Source organism: Theobroma cacao, chromosome 8 (assembly GCF_053813885.1).
Source record: "Theobroma cacao isolate CCN51 chromosome 8, ASM5381388v1, whole genome shotgun sequence".
Classification (NCBI taxonomy): Eukaryota; Viridiplantae; Streptophyta; class Magnoliopsida; order Malvales; family Malvaceae; genus Theobroma; species Theobroma cacao.
The window spans coordinates 26004153-26022696 of record NC_142646.1 but is presented as its reverse complement, the minus strand read 5'-3'; positions in this window follow the sequence as shown (position 1 = coordinate 26022696).

The following is an 18544-nucleotide window of genomic DNA, read 5'->3' as shown; positions in this document are numbered from 1 at the left end:
ATCAAGGTAGTGGATGTTGGTCTTAGACCAAACCACTATAAATTCTGCTATCTTGCTTACTCTGTTTTGTTTTATTTTCTTTTTTTCATTTATCTTGTATTTGTCTACACTTAGAGACAATTTTTTAAGGAGCCAAATTGTGTTATTCACCCCCCTATAGCACATCTTATTGGGACCAACAATAGCCAAAGCTTCTAAAATGGGAAATGTTTGGTTTCTTCCTTTGTATAATTCATAGGGGTTTTTAGAAATCATGGCCTTTATTGAAACTCTATTAAGAATGTAGGCTGTCGTATTAACAGCTTCTACCCAAAAATACTTTGGTAGATTATTTTCACAAAGCATGGTTTGAGCCATTTCTTTTAAAGTTCAATTTTTTCTCTTAACAACCCTATTTTATTGAAGTGTTCTAAGTGCAGAAAAGTTATGGTCTAAACCTTTTTCATTACAAAAGTTTTCAAAATCATCTCCTTCAAACTCACCTCTATGATCACTTTTAATGCTAACAATGACAAGTCTTTTTTCATTTTGAACTTTCTTACAATGATTTGCAAATGCAGATAATGCATCATTTTTGTGAGCAAAGAAGTAGACCCAAGTGCACCTAGAGTAGTCATCAACTATCACAAAATCATATGATTTACCTCCTAGACTAGTTATGTTGATTGGACCAAATAGATCAATATGCAACAATTCAAGAGGTCTAGTGGTTTAAATAACCTTTTTAGCTTTGAAAGATGTTCTAACTTGTTTCCTTAATTAGAAAGCATCACAAATCTTATCATTCTCAAATTTAAGTTCAGGCAGTCCAATAACTAGATTTCTTCTCATTAATTTCAAGATAGTATGCATGCTTACATGTTCAAGTCTTTTATGCCATAACCAGCTATCATTTCCATCATTTACCATAAGACATATCTTACAATCAAGCTCAAGATCTTCAAGAAATATAATATACATATTCTTGATTCTTTTCACTGTGAATGAAATTTGGTTGGTACTAATATCTATCACTTCACATTTATATGAATCAAAACATACCTTAAAGCCTTTATCACACAATAGACTAATACTTAATAGATTGTGCTTTAAACCTTTAACAAACAATACATGATTAATTTGAGCATGAAAAATCTTACCAATAGTTCCCATACCATGAATTCTACCTTTTGAATCATCTCCAAAAGATACAGTACCTCCCTTTTTCTTGTCCAGCTGAGCAAACAATATTTCATTTCCAGTCATATGTCTTGAGTAGCCATTATCCATGTACAATGGTTACTTCTGCTTCAATTGAGCTCTTGAACATATGTTTTCTTGGTTGCGCTTAACCTGTAAGACAGATTTTCAGTTTTTCTTAACAGGTACCCAGACTTTGATGGATCCTTCAAGGTTAACTGCTACATAGGATCTTTTTGGTACCCAAATCATTTTTGTTTTTCGAGTGCTTCTTCTTCTATAATAGTGATAAGAAAGATGACCAAGTGTATCACAAACATAACATCTAAATGAGAAATTATCGAAATTTTTCTTAAAGTATGTGTCTCTTCTTAATGTTTCTTTTCTCAAACTCTTAAAACTAATGTTTTCATTAATTGCTTTTTGCTAAGCTTCAATTATGTTGTCCAGTTCTAATTTTAGAACTTTTAAATATGTTTTTGAATGTTCTAATTCAGTTTGAAGAAAATTTCTTTGCTCAGAAATAGAATTGAACTTATGTCTTATCTTTTTCAAATTATTTTCAAGAGATGCAATCTTTCTTTTTAAAGCCTTATATTTTAATGCAAGTTTTTCAAAATCATCATAGAGGCATTCATATTCTTCTTGAATTTCATCAATTAAAATATCACAGGGACTAGAAGATACCTCAAATTCATCATCTTTGGCCATCAGACACAAGTTTGCCTTTTCATCCACTTTCTCTTCTTCAATATCTGAGCTTGAAACATCATTATCAAACCAAGTTGCAACCACCATATCCTTCTTTGATTTTTTATTTTTCTTGGGAGTTTCCTCCTTCAATAAGGGTCATTCTGATATGAAATGTCCAGGTTTCTTGCACTCAAAACATGTAACATTTTCCTTCTTGTTGGATTCATTTTTATTTCTAATTTTTCATGAGGAACTTTGATCTCTTCTGAACCCTTTCTTAGCCAATCTCCTATCTCTTTGTCCCATAAGTTTTCTAAATCTTCTTGTTGCCATGGCTAATTCTTCATCATCATCACATGATAAATTATCTAATTTGTAAAGCTCGACCTTATAAAATACTAATCATGACATACATGTGATGATAGCATGATTGCATGCTAGGAGAGTCCTGTAAAATTTACAAAAGTCGGTATTGTACCTAGAGGTACAACAAAATTGATTTAATCCTCGAACTAGATCAAATAGGAATTTTAAGGTGAGATTAAGATCGTCACAGTCCAAGGATGACTCAAAATTGTAATTCGGAGTTTGAGGATCAATTTGGAGTCAAATTGGAATTTTCACTATCCAAGGGTAAAATGGTCATTTGCCACCTGGGGACAAAATGGTAATTTTTAGAAAAGATTTATTTGGCCCCATTTGACTTATTGGAGTATGATTTGAGGTTTAGAAGTGAAAAATTTTAATTTTAGTATAATTTAGAGTATAGAGGTAAAATAGTAATTTTGCCACCTTAGGGGTAAAATTATAATTTTCCACCACCAGGACAATTTTCCAGCACATGGTCTTCCTTTATCCTCATTTTTGACCTTTGACTAATCATGTGGTGGAGATAAAATGTTTAAATTTTTAAAATTTTAAAAATGGACCAATAAGAAAATGCCATGTGTCAAGCTTAGGATAATTTATTATTTAACTTAAAAATCAGCATAAATCAGCCTATTACTCTCCAAATATTCGGCCAAGCAAGGAAGAGAGGGAAAGAAAGGAAGAACAAACCCTAGGTGAGGAATTTCAAGAGAAAAAGTGTGGAAAATCAAGGAAAACAAGTGAAAAAGGTAGAATTTTTCAACTTAAGCTTGAAATCTATTTTCCTTAAGCATTTCTCCTTATTTTCCATGCTTAAATTACATATTTTTATGATGAATTGTTGGCTGATCAAAATGGGTTAAGAGAGAGAAAGTTGTTGGATTGATTTGATTTAAGTTATGTTAGTGTTTTAAGTTAGTTTAGCATATTTAGAAACAAAACAACAAGAAAAGAATTTATTTTCTTCCACAACCATTAATGGCTGAATTTACCATGTATAGAGTGAGGATGAGTTTGATTTTTATTCTAGGAGAATTGGTTAAGAAATGATGAATTATGGTGTGGAAAAGTAGTAGGAAAAATCACGGTGTTAATGCACCATTATTGGCCGAAAATTTTAAGAAGAAAAGTGAAGATAGTTTTGCCAAATTTTAGGTTATTTGATTTGAATATGGTGAATTAAGATATTGGAAAAGAATTGGAACGATTTGGAGTAATTTGGGATTAAATTGGACGCGTTAGTAATTTAATCGGGTGATAAGACGAATTAGGCCAATACCGAGTTTAGATAGTTACCAGTGCATTTTTGCATTCCATATTATGCATTAATAGTCTAAATTAGTTTAATTTCAATTTAGTACCAATTTGGTGAATTTCTCGATTTTGTATTGTGTCAAGGTGATGAGTCCTCCAATAAAGGCAAGGAAATTGCATCCGAGGACCAGTAGACAAAGTGCTTCGAAAGTCTGCATTCTAGACATTGTGAGTAAACTTACTGTCATTTTAATTATCTAGGGTGATTTTTAGATGATTTCATTAATTCTATGGAAAAATGGATTTAAAAAGGTAAATTTTCATGTTTTATAAATAAAGGTGTTCCAATAAAATTAAATTATAAATTGTTTTGAAATTAATAGTGATTTTGAAAAATAGAGTACACGGAGACTGTTAATTGTGGCAATTTGATTGTTTAAATTGATTGGCTTATGATAAATTGGACATGATTGGCTAGTTGGCAATTGTATTGAAACATTTTTAGATGATTTCATTAATTCTATGGAAAAATGGATTTAAAAAGGTAAATTTTCATGTTTTATAAATAAAGGTGTTCCAATAAAATTAAATTATAAATTGTTTTGAAATTAATAGTGATTTTGAAAAATAGAGTACACGGAGACTGTTAATTGTGGCAATTTGATTGTTTAAATTGATTGGCTTATGATAAATTGGACATGATTGGCTAGTTGGCAATTGTATTGAAACACCAATTGTTTGGTTGCATTGAAAGACTGCGAATTACAAAAAAATTACCATATCATGTTATTGAGTTTTATTGTATGGTGGATTATATATTAATTAATCACTACAGTAGGGGGTTTCTATGGACCAGCCTTTTTGAGGGGCACGATAAACCCATTATATTCTTACCTCGAACTCTAGGGGGTTTCTGGCAATGGTTGTCACAAGCTCGAGGGGAGTACTGGGTCGTGACATAATTCTTCTTCAAGAGTGCTTGCTTTTGAAGCAATGCTTTCTTCCTTTCTTTTGCTCATCTCTTGTCTTCTTCTTCTTCTTCCTTAAGCTCCAGCTCATGAGTGAGAAGAGATCAACAAATTTCATTAAGAGTGATGGCATTTAAGTCCTTAGCCTTTCTAATAGCAGTCACTTTTGGCTTCCAAGTGTTAGGTAGGTTTCTAAGAAGTCTTTTCATAAGTTCATGTTCGGGGATTGGCTTACCTAACTAGCTAAGTTTATTGGTAATGTTGGTGAACCTATCAAACATGTTGGTGATGTCTTCACTAGGTTCCATCTTAAACATTTCGTAGTTGTGAGTTAAAAGAGCTATCTTCGACTCTTTTACTTGTGAAATCCCTTCATGGAGAATCCTAAGTTTGTCCCAAACTTGTTAGACAGTGGTACAGCTTGACACTTTATTAAATTCAGTAGAGGTCAAGGCACAATGTAGAGTGTTTATTGTCTTAAAGTTTGTCTGAACCTTTTTGGTTTCAACTTCACTCCATTCAGACCTTGGCTTAGGAATCATTTCATTGGTCACAACATTTATCGTCGAGGGGATGAAAGGTTCATCAGTGATGGCATCCCACATTTCATAATCTATTACCCTTATGTAGATTGACATTCTAGTGCTCCAATAAGGGTAGTTTGATCCATCAAACAAAGGTAGTTTGTTTGTGGATTGTCCCTTAGCAACTATAGATTTTTGAAGAGCCATTTGGATCTTCCCAAAGGGTGTTAAACCTTAAGAATGGGGATTAGGCTTTGATACCACTTATTGGTCCCAAATAAGTGTGCTAAAGGGGGTGTGAATAGCACTTTGTGAATGTTACTAAAATTGACTTCAAATTAGGGGTAAGTTAAAATTCAATGATGAGAAGTTAAATGCAAGATGAAGGAATGATTTAACGAAGAATGAAATGAAAAATAGAATAGAGCAGACAATGCACAAAGATTTATAGTGGCTTTCTCAAAGACCTACATTCACTACCTTGATCTTCTAATCAAGGATTTTGCAAACCAAATCACTATAAACAGTGAAATTCCTAAGCTCCCATCAAGCTTTTACAATGATTTTTCACAGGCTCAGCCACAACCTTTAACAATGGTTTTTCCCAAGATCAACCAAAACCCAAAACTAACTTTTCCTAGGCTAAGTTAAAATCTATACAACCAATCAAGCTAACCCAAGCTTGATCAATCCCCTTAGAGTGACTTGCACACTCTAAGTAATTAAGAGAATAGAAATAAAGAAGTACTTATGATCACAAACTTGATCTAAATGGTACAAGATGAAATGCTTAACTCTATTACAAGGATTGGAGTGAACTGCAGGAAGTACGGAGAGAGTTTTTACTATTTTTGAGCTCTTTTTAATCTTGGAAGCATCATTTGCATTTCTTAGCTGTTGAGAGTGCCTTATATACCTGAAAAACCAACTCTGATAGATGTTTGACAATTTTAGATTGTTGGAAACAGTTCTAGCCGTTAGTTTGTCTTCAAGCATTCAAATTCAAATTTTCAAACAGAGTACTCTTAGTTGACTAGCTATACTTCTTAGTCGATTAAGTCTTCTCTATCTTGAATTTGAAATTTCTGGCAATGAGCTCTTAGTTGACTAACATTGCTTTTTAGTCGATTAAGTTCTCTCTATCTTGTAATTGAGATTTCTAGCAGTGAGCTCTTAGCTGACTAACCATGCTTCTTAGTCTACTAACTCTTTTCTATCCCATAATCTGCTTGAACCAACTAGCTTTACTTTTGAGTTTTAGCTAACTCCCTTTGTCAAGCCCAGCCCTAAATTATCTACCATGTTACACATGAGACTGATAGAGTGATTATATATTTGAACAGCCCCGGAAGAATATTTAAAAGTCGGTATTGTGCTTAGAAGTATAAGTAAGTCGATTTATACCTCGAACTAATTAAAATAGGGATTTTAAGGTGAAATTAAGAGTTTCACAGTCCAGGGATGACTCAAAATGGTAATTCGGAGTTCGAGGATCAATTTGGAGTCAAACTAGAATTTTCACTATCTAGAGGTAAAATGATCATTTGCCACCTAAGGACAAAATGAGAATTTTTAGAAAAGATTTTTTGGCCCCATTTGACTTAGTGGAGTATGATTTGAGGTTTAGAAGTGAAAAATTTTAATTTTCGGTATAATTTGGAGTATAGGGGCGAAATGGTAATTTTGCTACCCTAAGGGCAAAACGGTAAATTTTCACCCCTGACACTTGTCACAACCAAGGAATTTTATTCATCATGGAAATGGATAAACATGAGAAATGTGTGATGGAGAATTAAAGAATTAAAAGTCAAATATTTAAAATTTGAACCAATAAGGAAATGTCATGTGTCATGCTTTTATTATTTTATTATTTCTTTATAAAAAGGCATAAAAACCAGCCCATTTCTCCCATAGTTGTAGGCCAAACCAGAAGAGAAGAGAAACCAAGGAAGAACAAACCCTAGGTGGGAAAAATCAAAGAGAAAGTGTTGGAATTCAAGGATTTGATCAAGCAAAGGTAAAATTTCTTTGATTTTGCTAGTGATTTACCTTACCCATGCATTTCTCCTTAATTTCCATGGTTGGATTGTATGTTTTCATGGGGAAATCATGGCTGGCCGATTGGGTTTGGTGAGAGAAATGATGTTGGAATTGTTTGATTTTGAGTTATGTTGGTGTTTAGAGTTAGTTAAGCATGTTTAGAAACAAAACAACAAGAAAAGAATCCATTTCCCCCATGAACCTTCAATGGCCGAACCCTATGTGAAGTGTAGAAGTAATGAATTGATTTTGTAATCAAGTGAATTGGTTGAAAAATTGATGAAATGATGATTTATGGTGAGAAAATGGAATGGGAAAATTTTTCGTGATAGTGCACCACAATGGCCGAAATTTTCAAGAAGAATTGTGAGGGTTGTTAGGCTGAATTTTAGATTATTGGAATTGTATTTAGTGAATTGAAATATTAGAAATGAAATGGAGCAATTTGGAGCCAAATCGGACACAATTGTCATTTAATTGGGTAATAGGCCGAATTAGGTCAGCACCACATTTAAGCGATAGTCAGATAAGTTGCATATCATATCATACATATACACCGAGCCTGAATTGATTTTATAATGGTTAAGCATTAATGTGGTGAATTATGTATTGTACATTATGGATAGGTGGTGAGCAAATTACACTGGTAAAAGTACAGAGATTGTGCTTGAAGACTAGGATTACGAGTACATCAACTCCTAGAACTGTGAGTGGACAATTTATCATCTTAAATATCTAGAGTAATTATACTTGTTTGATGCTTTTATTGAATGGTGAGTTTAAATTATAAAATATTATGTTTTCCAATTAAAATATTTTTTTAATAAAAATGAGATTTATACTGGTTTTGAAATCAAATATTGTTTTGGAAAAATTGAGTATATGGAGACTGTATTGAATGTATGGTTTTATATGTTACTGAAATTGTGACTTATGACACTATGGTAGCATGATGGCTAAATTTTTGGGGTTAGCGTGAAATATATGAACAGTTCTGGATTGGTCTCGGTAGACTAGATTAAATTTTATTCGCCATATTATGCTACTGAAAATTTTATGGGTCTGGTGGTATATTAAACGGTCACTGCAATGGTAGGGGTTTTCGTGGACTGCCTATAAGAGGGGTACGGTAACCCAATTATATATTTACCTCTGGGGGAAGATGTTGGATGAAGTATCTCCTGAGGTAAAGATTTGAGTGCACTTCACGTGGACCACCACGTGAGAGTGAGACTCAACCAACACCAAGGAACGACTATGTGCCAGATGCGAAAACATGTTTATAGGTGTGGGACATTTAACAACCTTGGCGGTCTTAGTGGGATACCTTGACGAAGGTACCCGCGAGAATGATTTTGGCAAGAGCCAAGTTTTGTGAGATATATAAGCCATGTTGATTAATTGAGTAAACTAAATATTCATGTTATGAAACATATATTAGAAAAGAATATTTTAATTCGTCTCCATTTACTCGCCTTTAGATAGTTTAGATGGTGTCTGTTTACTTACTGGGATTTTATAATCTCACCACCCTCATATCCTCACATTTCAGGCTCAGAGAATTCCATAATTAGCTGACTTTGACAAGGGCCTTCATTTGGACTTGAATCGACAAAAGTTGTAGGTTTTCAGCTTTCGATGCATTTTGGTTAGATGTGGGCCCACGTGTCACTGTAAAAGTAATTTTATACTTTAGTTATCTGATTTAAAGTATGTATGAACATATTTAGCTTTTACACCATGTTTTTGGAGAGTTTCGGTATTTTCGAAAAAAAATAACGAAAATGCCCCTATTAGCCAAAACATAATATTTTATTGTTTTGATTTGGAAACGACTTATGATTTCTTGAAATGCAATATTTAATAACTGTCACTCACCGGAGAGATACGAAAGCTGATGCTAAACCTTGTGGGGTTCCGATCGACATTCGGGGTGAAAAATGTCTGTCGAGGCTACGCGGCGTTTGTCAAGGGCTCGATGGGAGTTTTGGGTCGTGACATTTCGGTTGGTATCAGAGGAAAAGGAAAGATAACCTTATTCCTGGGAACTAATCTATCAATGATCTGTGGTGAAGTATGACTCTTCGCCTAGAAGCTTGGAATAGGAGGGAAGGGATTGCCCTTTGTGTGTCCCGGGGTGAAGTGCACCTCTTGCCAAGTGCTCTGATAGGTACCATTGGATGCCACCAAGCCCTGAGGGGTGGGAAGAATTCACGTGGTATCAGAGCATAGTTTAAAGATCAGATATTTTGGTTTTAAAGTTTTGGATTTTAAAGTTTTTGGTTTTAAGGTTGTTTTAAGAAATCCACACTGACACTGTGTGGCCTGAGTTAAGTTAAGTCAAATAGAATGCATGAGTCTGCATATAGAGACCTGTTTATTTTCAAGGTGTATAAGAGATTAAGTGATTGTCGTTAGACATTCTCCCCCAAGCTGTGGGAGCAATGTAAGTAAATGGCAAGAGAAGAAAAAAGAAGCCATTAATGGTTCCAGCAATTATTAGATTTAATAACGATTAAACCTTGCAGTACTATGAATTGATCACCAGTTAACGAGGTTAAGTCAAGGATTCTAAATTTGAGTATGGAGAGAATTAGAAGGTGATACCTTAAAATTTTAAGATGAGAAATATAATCGGTTACGACTATGAGAATAGTGGGATACTATAAATAATGAATCATTAGGCATGTGATGAAGTTGTGATCTATTGAACCATATGAGAAGATTGTCCTAAGGTGGGACATAGAACTTGAGGATTTTTGGAGCTGCTTATAGAGGGAGATATAAATTGTAAAGTATGTTTTCCCCCACAAGTTTTAATTTATTCGAGAAATTATCATGGTAAAGATATGTGAATATTGGTAATGAAATATGCCCTAAGGGATAACTGTGGCATATCACATAGATAATATAGATATGTTGGAGTCAGTATCCCGATCATGCATCTGTGATAGAAAATTTACTTTGCTAATTGCGGTATAGACTCAAAAAAGAGTCAAGCCATTGAGAACGACTAAGGTAGTAACTCTAAAAGTAAAAGATTTGTTTTAATTAAGTAGATTCCAATGGCTACATTGAAATAAATTACCTTGTGGAGTATCAAGATCAATAATGTATTGATCAAAGTCAAATCTTAAGAAATAAAGAGGATGAGAGATTAATGAGAAGGGACATCAATGTTAAGTAACGAATTTGTGAATAAAAGATTACGATGGTGGCATAGAAAATGAGTACTACAAAGAATTACTATGAGGATTTATAATTCTTGTATTAACTCAGTTGAATGAAAAGTGATTAAATGAAGCAACTCTTGTGGTAAACAGCGAAATAGTGGAGTTGACGTAGAGTCTTGTTTATAGTCAGTGACTGCAGCACTGATTATAGACAGGAGGTTGCGTAGACTCTTTATCTTGGGAAACCACCTAGTGTAATCCTAAATGACATAAAGACTCATGATTGAGAGGATTATTGCTGATCAAATTCTAAAGGGTAATAATAGATATAAGTGAAGTATTCAAGTTAAGTTGGAAATAAATACGATGAGCAAATCAAGATTCCTTATAAAGGAGATAACAAGAGAAGTTGAGCATCGAATAAATAGATAATACCCCACCTTTCCTTTGAATTTGATAAGAGAAATTTTGATGACAAAATTTTATTTTAAGGGGGGTAGTGCTATCAAGCCCAGCCTTAAATTATCTACCATGTTACACATGAGACTGATAGAGTGATTGTATATTTGAACAGCCCCAGAAGAATACTTAAAAGTCGATATTGTGCTTAGAAATACAAGTAAGTCGATTTATACCTCGAACTAATTAAAATAGGGATTTTAAGGTGAAATTAAGAGTTTCACAGTCCAGGGCTGACTCAAAATGGTAATTCAGAGTTCGAGGATCAATTTGGAGTCAAACCGAAATTTTCACTATCTAGAGGCAAAATGATCATTTGCCACCTGGGGACAATATGGAAATTTTTAAAAAAGATTTTTTGAACCCATTTGACTTATTGGAGTATGATTTGAGTAATTGGAGTATGATTTGAGGTTTAGAAGTGAAAAATTTTAATTTTCGATATAATTTGGAGTATAGGGGCGAAATGGTAATTTTACCACCCCAGGGGCAAAATGGTAAATTTTCACCCCCGACACTTTTCAAGACTAAGGGATCTTATTCATCATGAAAATGGATAAACATGAGAAGTGTGTGGTGGAGAATTAAAGAATTAAAAGTCAAATATTTAAAATTTGAACCAATAAGGAAATGCCATGTATCATGCTTTTATTATTCTATTGTTTCTTTATAAAAAGGCATAAAAACCAGCCCATTTCTCCCATAGTGGTAGGCCAAACCAGAAGAGAAGAGAAACCAAGGAAGAACAAACCCTAGGTGGGAAAAATCAAAGAGAAAGTGTTAGAATTCAAGGATTTGATCAAGCAAAGGTAAAATTTCTTTGATTTTGCTAGTGATTTACCTTACCCATGCATTTCTCCTTAATTTCCATGGTTGGATTGTATGTTTTCATGGGGAAATCATGGCTGGCCAAATGGGTTTGGTGAGAGAAATGATGTTGGAATTGTTTGATTTTGAGTTATGTTAGTGTTTAGAGTTAGTTAAGCATGTTTAGAAACAAAACAACAAGAAAAGAATCCATTTCCCCCATGAACCTTCAATGGCCTAACCCTATGTGAAGTGTAGAAGTAATGAATTGATTTTGTAATCAAGTGAATTGGTTGAAAAATTGATGAAATGATGATTTATGGTGAGAAAATGGAATGGGAAAATTTTTAGTGATAATGCACCAAAATGGCTGAAATTTTCAAGAAGAATTGTGAGGGTTGTTATGCTGAATTTTAGATTATTGGAATTGTATTTAGAGAATTGAAATATTAGAAATGAAATGGAGCAATTTGGAGCCAAATCGAACACAATTCTCATTTAATCGGGTAATAGGCCGAATTAGGTCAACACCACATTTAAGCGGTAGTCGGATAAGTTGCATACCATATCATGCATATACACCGAGCCTGAATTGATTTTATAATGGTCAAGCATTAATGTGGTGAATTATGTATTGTACATTGTGGATAGGTGGTGAGCAAATTACACTGGTAAAAGTACAGAGATTGTGCTTGAAGACTAGGATTAAGAGTAAATCCACTTCTAGAACTGTGAGTGGACAATTTATCATCTTAAATGTCTAGAGTAATTATACTTGTTTGATGCTTTTATTGAATGGTGAGTTTAAATTATAAAATATTATGTTTTCCAATGAAAATATTTTTTAATAAAAATGAGATTTATACTAGTTTGAAATCAAATATTGTTTTGGAAAAATTGAGTATATGGAGACTGTGTTGAATTTATGATTTTATATGTTATTGAAATTGTGGTTTATGACACTATGGTAGCATGATGGCTAAATTTTTGGGGTTGGCACGAAATATATGAACAGTTATGGATTGGTCTCGATAGATTAGATTAAATTTTATTCGCCATTTTATGTTACTGAAAATTTTATGGGTTTGGTGGCATATTAAACGATCACTGCAGTGGTGGGGGTTTCCGTGGACTGCCTATGAGAGGGATACGATAACCCAATTATATATTTACCTCCGGGGGGAGATATTGGATGAAGTATCTCCTGAGGTAAAGATTTGAGTGCATTTCACGTAAACCACCGCGTGAGAGTGAGACTCAACCAACGCCAAGGAATGGTTGTGTCAGATGCGAAAACATGTTTATAGGTATGGGACATTTAATAGCCTTGGCGGTCTTAGTGGGATACCTTGACGAAGGTACCCGCGAGAATGATTTTGGCAGGAGCCAAGTTTTGTGAGATATATAAGTCATGTTGATTAATTGAGTAAACTGAATATTCATGTTATGAAACATATATTGGAAAAGAATATTTTAATTCATCTCTATTTACTCGCCTTTAGATAGTTTAGATGGTGTCTATTTACTTACTAGGATTTTATAATCTCGCCACCCTCATATCCTCACATTTCAGGCTCAGGGAATTCCATAATTAGCTGACTTTAACAAGGACCTTCATTTGGACTTGAATCGGCAAAAGCTGTAGGTTTTCAGCTTTCGATGCATTTTGGTTAGATGTGGGCTCACGTGTCACTGTAAAAGTAATTTTATACTTTAGTTATCTGATTTAAAGTATGTATGAACATATTTAGCTTTTACACCATGTTTCTAGCGGGTTTCGATATTTTCGAAGAACAATGATGAAAATGCCCTTGTGAGCCAAAACATAATATTTTATTGTTTTGATTTGGAAACGACTTATGATTTCTTGAAGTGCGAGATTTAATAATTGTCGCTCATCGGGGAGATGCGGAAGCTGATGCTAAGCCTTGCGGGGTTCCGATCGGCATTCGGGGTGAAGAATGTCTGTCGAGGCTTCGCGACGATTATCACGGGCTCAATGGGAGTTCCGGGTCGTGACACCCTTGGTTATCCGACTATGAGGCTTCTGTTTTGTGGCTCATTTGTAGCTCCTTATTCTTGTGAGTTTTGATATTTGCTTTTCAGTGATTAATTTATTATTGACATACATTTTCATCCTGCACAGTTAAATTGTATAGTTAGACATAAATGAGTGGGAACGTTTTATTATCATTAAAAACTAATGGAGCCAACAAATACCATATCTTTGTGGTATTGATCATTGTAATTCTTGAAACAGTTTACATTACATCTTCCACACTCACAATGTGGTAAGGATCAAAAACTTTTCAATTCTTCCCAAACTCCTTTGAGCTCAATAAAGTAGGTGTAAATATTTCTTGACCCTGGTGTTATATTGCCTAATGTGTACTATAAGTTACAAATTCTAGTGTCATCGGATTGAGCAAAGTTTTACTTAAGTGTGTTCAAAATTTCCATTGCAGAGTCCATGTAAAGTATTGTTGAGGCTATAGGTTATGTGATGGATTCTAAGAGCTATGCTACTAATAGGTTGTTACATCGGATCTAAGAAAGGTAAATGGGATCTATGATCTCAAGCTTTGGTATTGTACCATTGATGAATCCAATCTTGTTTCTAATTGATAGTGCTAATAAAAATGAACAACTCCAAGCCATATAGTTATTGGACGTCAGTTTGGGAGTAATCACAACTGATCTTGGGTGATCAATGTGGTGTAAATAAGATGGGGATTATGGATCTACAATAAGAGATATTGATGATATAGAATCAGTAGAAGTTTGTGAGATCTGGGGTCTCGATTTAGTCGACTCTAACATGGTTCTCTATAAGACTATAAAAAATCAACAAAGGGATGAATGATTAAACTTACTAATCAGCTAGAAAAGATGATTGTTGAGGAAAGACGATATCAGAGTGTACAGCTACTATAAAACATTGCTTTATTCCCAAATCTAGCTCTGTAAAGCCTTTAATGGCTTTGATACCATGAAGAAAGATAAGGAATGATGCAAAGAATATTTTGGGAATGATTGATCCTTCCTGCTCTGAAAAGTTCTATGCGTGGGTTTATTTATACAAAGACTTTACAAATGAATCAAAAAAAAGACAAAATATGCTAACTAACTATTTAATTACTCAACTAGCTAACAATTAAAAAGCTATCAATGGTAACTTGAAACATAACTGAAACAGTGTCGTTTCTTCTTAATGAAATGGTGTGCTTCATGCTTCTTTTTTTCTTTTTTTCATCTCTTATAGTCAAGATGGTGCATTTCAGCTTTACTTTCTTTTCAATTTATAGAGCAGCTTGCATTCTTGTATGTTGTTGCATTTATTTGCTACTGTTTGAATCTTGTTTCTTCATTATCTGATAGATTGACCTTGTTGATAAAGGACTTTGTTGGTTTCTAGACTTTCGGTTGAACAAGTATCTTTTTTTACTTGGCACTAGAGTCTAAACAATGGGATACAATTATTTAATAACACCTTATACAAAATTTAAGCTCATAAAATATCACGTTATGGGATGTGAGTCTTGTCTGATTACAGGTATCTACCATTAGAATAGAGAAAGGGCATTAGATAAAGTCATTGTTTGGCACTTGTAGTGGAAATGGTTGAAAGATATACTAAGCACCTTTAGGTAAGGACATAAAGGGTTGTAGGGCATTTGTAAAGTTTTGGTAAATTTTAGCGGCATCAATTGGGGAGCCTAAAAATATGATTTTATATAGGTATTTCCTGTACATTTTAAACTAGGGCATAATTATACAAAATAGTTAGACATTTAATGGAGAAAGGGGTGATGGATTGGAGTGAGAGGATTACTATCGCTAAAGCAATGGGGTGGTTGCGACGGTAAGTAACATGGAGTTAAATATGAACATCTCGCAAAAGGGTAGCTAAGAATAACTAGTGTGGTGTATCATTACACATACGAGGGAGGATTTATGGGAGATTGCATTGTGGGTGCATAAAATTTGAACTAAAAAGTTGATGCTTTGGGTTGTTTGTCTTTTGTTTTTGTGAGTTGGTTTTGAGTCAGTCTACTATGCGTGGGTTTGTTAAATTAGGAGGCAAGGATGGGTGATGCTTTTATGGCCGTTTAAATTAACATGTGAAATTGGAACTTTCTGTATGTGTGAAATTTGAAAAGATTCTTGGGACAACTTCTGTTTATTGTGATGAGAAATTCTTCATTCTCTGTTATGTGATTCTAGCAGAAGAGATTTGGCTATTTTCAATCTTAAACTTTTATGTGGTCCTAAACTAGTTTTTAACTTTCTACTGGCTATTATAAAGGGAAGAAGATGTATCTAATTTAACCTTTTGCCACATGGTCTGGTTATGTCCACCAGATATCTGATGATTCATTTAAGTGGACATCAAGCACCGCTCATGTCTCATGGTGTAAGGTTGGCATTGGCTAAAGGGGCAGCTGGTTTTATGTCTTTGGATGAGGTTTTATGAATATTGCTAGGCTATACATATTACCTAATTATGTATATCCTTAGGAATTGTAACAGGGAAGGTCCATTTTGTAAATGGCAAACTAAGGCTAACATTATATTGCTGGGTTGAACTTTTGTTTTGTTATGACGAGAACAATTTAAAGTTAACCCCATTATTAATGAAATATATCATTGTTTATAAAAAAAAAAAAGATTTTGAAATTATCACAGCAAACTTTTTTTTGTACTGTTGCCTGATGGTGTATTTTTTCTTCTTCTAACAATCTTTCTCGAAAAAACCTATTTTCCATAATGGAAATCTGCACTCTTTTCTTTCTTGAATTTTTGGGCATTATTAGAAAGTTTTCTTCTTAGTGGGTTTGCTAGACTATCCTTCCTCCATCTCATGAACATTTGACACATGAGTTTTTGTTCATTTCTCATGTTCCTTGTGGTATTGTTATTATGTTTTAAGGTTCTTTTAAAGTTTTTCAATGAAGATGGCTATTTATCAGTTTTCAAGGACATGACAATTGATTCATGCATATTTATCTTATAAATTTGAAGTTACTAAGAATCTTTTCATGCTAGTAAAAGCTAAGATTCGTGATTCTTCTATATGCAAGCTTTTGAAACGTGGTAGTCGAATTACATAAGAAGATATTCAATGGAAGATTGGAAAATGAGAGCTTTTCTTTTGGCATGATTGTTGGATGGGGGAGCAGCCATTGGTAAATTCTTTCCCTTCCCATTTACTTTTTATGGTTAAAGTTCATTATTTTTATGATAATGATAACTAGAATGTGGATAAATTAAAAATTTTCCTTCTTGAATTTATGGTTGAAGACATCACTGAAATTCCTATTGAAATACTAGTGATGATGTAGCCTATTGAATTTTTAGTTCTAATGGTGATTTCACTGGGAATAATGCATGGGATATAGTTCACCAAAAACAACCCAAGAGTAATGCCTTTGAGTTAGTTTGGCATAAAAGTATTCCACTTACATTTTCATTCTATTTTTGGTGAGTAATTAATGGATGGATACATATTGAAATGCACTTAAAATCTAAAGGAATTTAACTGGTGTCAAAATGCCAATGTTGTTGTTCTGAGGAAACTTTGCTCCATGTTTTTTGGCAAAGACTGACTATCTATCAAGTTTCGAATTTTTTTGCTTAATTTTTTCAAGTTATTGTTATCTGGCTAGAGATCATTATGCAGGTGGTTTGGGCATGGTTCGATATAGGCGACTATACAAAGAAGGGCCATATTCAAGTTTTAATGCCCACTTTTATGTGTTATTTCCTATGAGTTGAATAAAATGACGTTAAGCACAAGAAATTAAGAGTCTACCCTCAATGAGTTATATGGCGCATTATGAAGCTTCATAAAGGGAACCTAATGCAAAAATGGCAATGGAAGGCAATATACAAATTGCAAAGTTGTGGATGATCAACTTTCCGAATCAACAACCTACGCCACCTCAAATTATTAGATGGCTCAAGCCATACTCAGATGAAATCAAGCTGAACATTGATGGGAGCTTCAAAGATCAATTTCAAAATGTTGTAGGTGCAGGTGTCGCGTAAGAACATACATGTATGTTCCTGTTTGATTTTTCTAAAAATTTTGGCCTTAATAACTCACTGAAAGTTGAGCTTCTTGCCCCTCAAAGAAAGCTATTTTTATGCCAAGAATATTATTTTTCTAACATTTTGATTGAAATGGATGCCATGGTGGTATTGAACATGATATTAGAAAGAAGTTCTGGATCTTATAACGTTAGATATATTTTAGTATCTATTCGAAAATGTTTGCAAAACTTCTCTTATAAAATCACTCATATTCACCGTGAGAGGAACAAAGCCGCAGATTTTCTTTCCAACCAAGGATATTCACATCAAGGGCTCAGAGTATTTCATAATGTCAAACGTGAATTAAGAGGTATTTAAAGCTTGATAGGATTAATCTACCTTATGTTAGATTTAAACAAATGTAAAGGAGTAGTACTTCTTATTTATTGTCTCTAATTTCTTGTAAGGGAGTAGTACTCTTTACTTCATGCATTCATAGATCATATGTAAAGGAAGTAGTACTTCATCTAGGGCTTCCTTCTTCTTTCTCTCTCATTTACTCCTAGAGGTCAAGTTCAAGTCCCCTTCCATTAAGTACTTTATTTCTTGAATAATAAAATGTTAACAGGGTAGTTGGCCCTAAGAAACCTTTCCAAGTTTTTTAAGAAAAGGATCTTTTCAATATTAACAAATTGATTCAATACAAGATTATTATTAATCATTTAATACTTAATAGATAAGTAGTTTTAAGAGGGAATTGTGAGAAATGGTTAACATCATAAGACTATTTCAAAAATAACCCCTTATATAAATTTAACTATTTTTACCCAATTTTTACGATGATTTGATAAAAATGCCCTTGAAGTTATTTCAAATAAATTAAACCATTTATCACAACTTCCCCTCTTGATTTCTCTCTCTAGCATCCGTTTGCTGTGCTCTCAATCTCTCTCCCTCCCCATTCAACTCTCTCTAATTTTATTGATTTCTCTCTCCAACATCCGTTTGCTATGCTCTCGATTTCTCTCTCCCGTCATCCAACTCT